Source organism: Agelaius phoeniceus, chromosome 3, assembly GCF_051311805.1.
Source record: "Agelaius phoeniceus isolate bAgePho1 chromosome 3, bAgePho1.hap1, whole genome shotgun sequence".
Lineage (NCBI taxonomy): Eukaryota > Metazoa > Chordata > Aves > Passeriformes > Icteridae > Agelaius > Agelaius phoeniceus.
The window spans coordinates 25,786,884-25,795,104 of record NC_135267.1 but is presented as its reverse complement, the minus strand read 5'-3'; the positions used below and the strand labels follow the sequence as shown (position 1 = coordinate 25,795,104).

General features: G+C 39.0%; 1 long non-coding RNA gene across 1 annotated transcript; it reads left to right on the top strand.

The window, feature by feature from the left end:
- Nucleotides 1-442: 442 nt before the first annotated feature.
- LOC143693693 (uncharacterized) lies at nucleotides 443-3,237 on the top strand. Its single transcript, XR_013181629.1, has 3 exons — nucleotides 443-512; nucleotides 2,330-2,481; nucleotides 3,021-3,237. It is a non-coding gene; the product is annotated as an uncharacterized LOC143693693 (long non-coding RNA).
- Nucleotides 3,238-8,221: the final 4,984 nt, after the last annotated feature.

The window sequence follows — 8,221 nt, the reverse complement described above, 5'->3', positions numbered from 1 at the left end:
CATGGCTATTGCAAATGGTGAGAACACTGTAGCTTCAGGTGGAGACTCAATCATCTTCAAAGTTTTCCTCCTGAGAAGTAGACTATTTTCTTCCATGTCACACAGTGATCTTTTCTTGGCCAGTTTCTTGATTGTCTTGCTCACATTTTGATTTTCAAGTAGATTTACAACAGCTCTGAAATGGAAAAAATAATTAAACAAAACCATATTTTTAAAGTACGTTTATATAAATTGCCCTGAGTAATTTTCTTCCCATCCACCTTCACTGTAAAAGCTTTGCAAAGTACTTCATCCCGGTCCCTAAAAGTTTCTTCATTTTCTCTAGTGGCAAGACAAATATCAAACTACAGAGAAAGTTAAATAGTTCACCTTAGGTCATGTTTGTCAAGAGTAAAAGCATATTTTGATCAAATAAGACATAAATCACATTGTATGCTCTCCAGCTACCAGTGAAGAATCATCAAGATCATAGCAAAGATCACACCAAGAGTTGCAAGTATTCCAGTTACCAGGTAAAAGACCAAAATTACTTTTGTTCTGGTTCTTCTTGATAGCCCCAATTCTATTCTCCTTGGTTTTTTTGCTTGTGTTTCCAAACAAAAGAAGTACATAATCATTATTATGTCCAAATTTTCAAATTACCTGAGCATTTAATCTTATGAACAGGACTGAAAAGGAGCAGGGCTTGATTATTTACTATCTGATATCTTTCACCACCTTAAGGCCTTTATTGTATCAACAAAAGTTAGGATAGTCATTTTTTTTATTGCAAAGGTATATATCTAATGAAGGAAGATGCAAAGAAAGATATCAACTCATATGGAGTGTGAAATGTCACTTTAACAGCTGTAAAACACAAAGAACTGCAGTTCCTAAAGAGAGGCAGAAAGTACCTGTTTGCTACATCTTAAGAGTGACAAATATAACAACCTTTGCTCTTTCAAGCAATATTTTAATGAAAGATTTCAAGATGTGTCAATGTAAGACACAAGAATGATACAGAAGAATTACCAGAAGTTGTCTGCCACTTGAGTCAGGCTGAGTTCTTTGTTTCGTGCCTGGTACCAGGTGCTCTGTCACCCAGGGCTGAAGCACCAAGGGATTTCCCTGCTGCAGAAGAATTTTAACAATGGCAATTGCTGCGATAATAATGATGATAATGAAGACAAAAGAGAGCATGCCAACAAAAGAACTGAATTCAAGGACTCCAGTGCTGCTTTTCAGTTCCCTGTCTCTATCAAGGTCTGCAAAGCCTTTATTTAAAGCAAATAACCACTAGGCATGGGAAGGAGTTCTTTTGCATGGCCCAGAAACACTGCAGTGAGGAGCAGCTGCATGAGTCTGAGAAGTGAAAGCCATAGCAAGGATATCAGGCAAGAGTACATTTTATAATGCTGCAGCCTCTTCAACCATTCATTTAAGGAAACAGAGCCATTACTTTGTCTGTTTCTCTAAGACCATACTCACCAGTTAGAAGATGTATCTAAGAACCCAGGAAGAGTGGAAAATGCTGAAGATAATCAATCAACTTCCCCCATCTGCTTTTTGACCACAAAGGAAGAAATGCCTGCAATCCAAAACCAGTCACCTTGTTCTGAAATTTAATTGACCTTATTTGTTCAGCACCATTCACACAAATCAGGGAATTTTCCCAGATCTCTCCAGCTTTCACAGTTTTGCACAAGTCAACCCTAATTTCTCTTTCATTTTCCCTTATATAGATTTTAAAATTATAACTTTGTTGCTGACTGGTATGAAAAACTCATGTTCACCCTGGTATGAATTCTGAGCAGTAGAATGATTGCTGTAAAACCATTTCTATTTATGCTTTATTTCTACTTCTATATAAGATCCTGTGCCACTGTCATCACTGTAGTATCTAAGCAACTCTTTCATCACATAATTTGAGTTTCATTCTGCATCACAGAATTTTCATTCAGATATTCTTAACCACAGTCCATCTATAGGAATTTTCTGATTTTTCTGCGAGATACAGGACAGGTAAGAATGGTGAACTGGCTGAGAATAACATACATAGTAAGTCTGAATATCGGAGCTTTCATACAAAGTAGATTTACCTGCTTTTAGACTAATTCACTTCATTGTCTGGAATGTGTCTTTTAAGATTTGCATGCAGTTGTGGGGAATGGACATTAGTGAAAATTATCTTTGATTTTTGCCATTTCATTAATGTAATTTATTATCCCCTTGGCTAGATGCGAGTTTGGAACTCTAAGAATACTTCTATTTACAGACTGTAACAGGACCCTGACCAAGAGAAAAGCAAGTTTTGTTGTTCACAGCTAATACACTCAAGTTTTCTTTCTAGGCAAGAGAATCTTCTAGTAATCAAGAACCAGAACTGCCCAGGAGACAAACAGAGAATACAAAAGGATGCCTTCCAAGCAAAGAAGCAGGAAGCAGACAAAAGCTGCTTCCCAGCTGGCTGGTTCACAATGAGCAAAGCCAGACTCACATCAGGTACACTTTTAAGGCCCTGACTGCACTCCTGTAGTCCAGGCAATACTCACATTGGCCAGTGAGATTTTGCCACAGCCAGAACATGCCCTTCATATAACCTTACAGATAAGGTTACAAAGAGGTATTTATACCAACCTGAAAGAAAACTATATTTGTCCTAGTAAAAGTAGAAAGAACAAGTCTTTTTTTGACACATGCAAGGTCTAGTTCAATGACTTTCAACTTGAAGTCTACTGCCCACAACAGATCTGTGTACTACTTTACTGTAAAAATGATGAAAAAACACTATTCTGTATTTCACACAATTATGTTGCAAAAAAACACCCACACTAAAATTGTATGCACTCCACTAGAAATTTTCAAAGGTTCTACAAATGAAAAAGAGATTGACAACATATCTTACAGTTTCAAGTAGATGGGATACAACTGTGCAAAACTTAGGATATTAACTTAATCTGTTGATTATTTATATTCAACATTGCTAAAAAGGGAGTGCCTTTAAGTGAAATGCAATTCCTCTTCATCCTCCTTTCCCTCAGGTTTTTCACTGAGCTGGAGTTGCTCCAAGATCTTGTCATGGACTGCACAGTAGTGTTCCATCTACAAGGAGATGCTCAACCAAATGTTTATAAGATCCAGCAGCCAACAGGAGACCTCTCCACCAGTTTTCAGGTCCAGGAAATATGTATCACTTTGGCAGAGAGGAGAAAAATTTTGCCTGTGTAGACTGTTGGGTTTTGACTCTTAATATAATGATGATCCATAGCTTTTCTGCTTCCCTTCTAGAATATTATAAACCTTTTTCTATGGCTTTATATATATTTTAAAATGGATGGATTTAAGCTAATGGGGGACTAGGATTACATACACACAGAGGAGATCCAGGCTGGTAACCCTGAGCACCAGGATTCCCTATTTAATTTCTGTGCAAATGGAAGGACAAACATGGTTTTGCTGATTGCATGTTTGTACAGTAGCCAGTTACAGAGATGTGCCTTTTCTGTCTGAAGGAACAGAACAGAACAGGCACTGAGGTCAGCACAGGAAAGGGACTCAGAAGAGCTGGGGGCTGCAATGGCCTCAGAGACACAGCAATGTGTTGCCTCCATCTTCTCCTCAGAAGTGCCACTGGACACACATCACAGCACTCGTGAGAAGTGTGGAGCTTGGAGCACAGCTGGGTTCTCAGTAGGCTGACACCCTTCATGTGGCATCCTAATGAGGATTGCTCTCTGCTCTTGCATTCTTCACTCGCAGAGTCCTCCCTTGTCACAGCATTATTATTAGCAAATAGGAACAAGATGCCTTCCAGCTCTGAAGTCTTCACAAAACACTGAACAACATAACGGGCAGGAGTGTGGAACACTCTTCAGTGTTTCAGGGTAGTGATTTAGTAAGAAGGACATGTAGAAATGTCAGTCACTAAAAAAATCAGATTTTCCTCACAGGGATCCCAATGATTTTTGGTGAAGATAACTTTTCTTTTTCTGATATGTTTCTCTTGCTATAAAAGACAAGAGAAACCTTGGGTCTGAACAGCTCTGAAAACAAAAGAAGGGACAAATTACTGAAGACTACTCACTTGAGCAAAAAGATCATTATGCCTGTTTATCCAAAGGTTGCCAAGGAGCACCGTGATCACAGATAAAGGACACATGGAAGTTTTTCATGCATAGATTTAAAATTGACTCATACAGAGTTTCAACACATGGAAAATCCACAAAAATTCCTGTGAGGTTTTATGCGACCTTTGGCAGTGTCTCTTCCCTATCTCCTTCCCACCTCCCACACGTTAAAACCCAAAGCACAAAGTGTCACAGTATATATTTTCAAGTGTTCGCTTTGGGGGCAGGTTTGCAGATGGTGTTGTTGAATCTGGCCACTGCTGCTCAGGTGGCAAAGCATCAGAGCCCAGTAAGAGGATAAGGATGAGACAAAAGCAAACACATTCACCCTTCATCAACTGCATTGATGATTTTTAGCTCTGTTGAAGACTTAAGGGCTCTTTCTCTCTAGGAAAGTGCCAGGAAGAAAGGCCAGCTGTAGAGCAAACACTTTTCCACTTCCTACCCCATCCTGTAACTCTGGCATGGAGAAATGTATCTGTGTGGAATAGTGAAAGGAGAGATCTAGGTAATGAGAAAGACAAAATATATAAACTTAAGCTTATTGACATGAGTGAGGCAGAGAGATGTTCAGAATTGCTTAAAAAAAAAATAGGAGGTAATAGAGAGGACTCCTTCTTTACCTGACTAAAACTGATCTGTCAATTTGGCTGGTTGAAAGACATCTCCCAAAATCTTTGAGACGCCCTCCTCAGAGACAGTGTTGTACCAGTGGCCAGGGCCCAGGCAGGGAGGCTGCAGGGCTGCTGCTGTGAGGAGGGGCTGAGGCTGCCCATGCTGGACACAGATAGGTCAGGTCAGCTCCGACTGACCCAGCCAAGGCCAGCCCTCACCACTGGCCCAGCTTGTGCTGATTAGGTTAGGTACTCAGCCAGTTTTGGATGCTGGAAGAAATCCATTTCATTCCTTTAGATGACCTGAAAGAGGAGATTTTTGTCCTTTTTCCTGATAGTAATTTTGTAATAATGCCTTTCTTTCCATTTCAGCTCATAGACTAGATAGGCAAATGGCAAAGGAAAATATGGTATCTAGACAGAAAGAGTTAGATTTTCTGGAATGGGTACAGAAATTATTTTGCTTGATAGGTGTGATAAACTTGTCTCAAATTCCCCAATCCCCATTTCAAAAAGACTCTTAATGAAGAACTGGGAAAGGCAGCGTTGTACCATGGACAGAAACATTGCCCCTTTCCAGTTGGAGCAACACAGAAAGTCATGCTTCCAGAGAACAAAGCAATCCTGTAAAATACAAGGGAGCAGCTATACAGAACTACATCCAAACACAAGGAATCCTGTTGCCTCCACTGAAGCTGTCAGAATGATATTTCTCATTTCTTCCTGACTCTGTCGGAAAAGTAAATACAATCTCCTGATCCAGCTAGACTTCTGACTATCCACAGACAGAAGAACTAGAAGCTCTTCAGCTGATAACTTCTTCTGCATACATAATTAAGAGTTAATAATTCTTTTGAAGTCCAAACAATGTCACTCCTGGGGAAGCAAAGCCCAGAAACTCCTTTGGGCATCTCTGTACAAAGGCAAAGGATACTGATCTGTCACTAAGCAGGACAATCCATTCTTTCTAATCTACTTAATATACCTTAGAGCTTGTCTTCCTCAAATTTCTGCCTGAATAATCATAAATATTTTCTGTGTCAATATATCTCAGTCCTTGTGAAAATTTCTCAATGGGTCCATTGGGTGGTTTCATCTGACCACTTTTCACCAAGTCTATGCAGTCACAGCTTAAACACAAATGAATGAGTTGTCCTATTGGTGACTCACTGACTCAAGTCAAAGGAACAATTTTCATGCTTAAACCTAAAACAGATTAAGTGCTCTGCTTATTCTCAAAAATGAAGCTTCCACTGTACAAAAAGGCATGGAGAGGCTAAATAATAAGAGAAGCAGAGGAGAGGAGGGGGGAAGCTTTGTGCTGGCCATATGGATTTAGAAAATGAATGAACAAATTTTATGCTACTGTACAATGGCAAAAAGGGCCACCACAGTGATACAAGAAATAGTCTGTCTTTCTGAAGATATAAGACAGGATTCCCAGGCCAGTTTTACCTAGTAAATAACACAGAGGGAAGAAACATGGGGAGAGGTATCTCAATGGATTTCTTTCTTTCTAGTCTGCCATAATTTTGAATAAGACCTCAATTTACATTATTTAGGGGGAAAAAATTGATGAGCGAGGCATTTTTCATGCTTTCTCTGATTGAGAAAGATTTCTGTGTGGCTGTTCTTCTGTTTTGAGAAAATCAGCACACTGCTACCTTCATCATGAAGTCAGCAAAATCCCATTAGCATACCAGCTGAGAACAGTACCACTGAACTGTTTTATGACGTATTCTTTTTAGTGTTAAACTTCTATATATCTATTGTGCATAAGGAAATTCCAGATGGCCACTAAGAGAAAATCTCAAAAGTTTGTTTTCCTGTTTCCATATTGAAGTGTAAAAGAGACAACTGCAGAACCAGTGCTGCTGGGGCTACCAGACTCAGTGAGACAAAAAGCAATCTATGCTAACCAACCTTGGTGCAGTAAAAAACAAGCAGGTAATAGAAAACCCTCTTTATTTTAGCTTGAATTTTTACAAAGAATAAAGAAAAGACTCATTCCTACCACTAGGAACATCTTCATTTCTATTCTGTCATTTCCTCTTTTATGTCTCTTTTACTGGGCTGCATTTCATGACTGTCATTATCACAGCACACAAGCTCCAGCCTATATATAGTACCACTGACATGCAGTCCCATGAAGATTGAGTACTACATAAAAAACACAAGGCCATATCTCTACAGCACTGCTAGCATCTCTGTGAGCCTACCAGTTGATGTGTAGACTGTGTGTTTTACAGAGGCAACATAATTTCCATTTTCTTGGTTTCATGCTGGAAAGTGACTGAATGGGTATCACTGCAAAATTCCATAATAGCCAAACCTTTGAGAGGAATGTGGCTTTATGGCCATATAGAAAAGAAAAAACAAAATAGAGGGGGTTTTGTGTTGTTGTTTTTTGGTTTTGTTTTTTTTTTTTTTTAATAGAGCTGCAAAGACAAGTTGTATTGTGTCAGATGCACAGAAATGTTCTTATTCTACTCCAACAGCTTCCAGTTGGTCATGACCTTTTGGCTGCTGGGAAAATTTCTCCCATTTCTTCATCTCCTACTTGAACAATTAGGAAGGGCAATATGGTTGTGTCTTGCTGCACATATGTTCATCAGGAACTCTGCCCCATTCTTCTGAAATAACAGTAAACATTACTCTCTAAGATAATTGTTTCCCTCACATAAGCAGGAAATTGAAGCTGCATAATGGAGCAAAGTCATGTGAGTATTACCAACTCACCAGCGAGAAATCAAGGCTTAATTGCATTATGACAGCAGAGGACATTATCTGCCCAGAAGTCTGCACAATTCATAAGGAGAATGTGGTAAATACATGCCATATCAATCTTTTCTGCACAAAGTGTAATTCACTTACTGACCTTGTTTGGAATTAACATCTTCCAAACATATTTAAATATGCCAGAGGTATAAAAGTACAAGACACCTTCACCCAGGAAGGCCCTCAGAAAATGGTATTTCCCCTAAATAAGAAACTTTAGTAGGTATATCATCAACTATATGAAACATCTCTGTATAGATCATAAGTTCATAATCCTTTGAACCACAGAATGTTACTTGGAAATGATTCGTTCCCTTAAGATTACTTAAAATACACTTTGCTTGGTCTAATGCCTAGAATTTGATATCTCGCACAAAACCAGTATTTTACAGGGACTTCAATCAAGAGCATATCACTACAGAAAAGATATCTAAAACATTACTGGACTGCTTAACAGGGTAATTAAAGGGTGAAATGCTATCACTTCATTCCACTTCCACCACTGAAACACTGAGATGCTATCACTTCATTCCTCTTCCACCACTGAGAATGTTTCTTTTAAATTATCTTATATGCTCTCCATTACTGTATGGCAGTGTTTCACTTACATTCACTATCACCTGGCCCACAGCATTCCTCCATAGAGACAATAATTTTTTCCTCCAGTCCCAGGGCATCCACTAGTTAATAGAACTTCTCAAAGGCTGATCCCCTTGAGGGGAA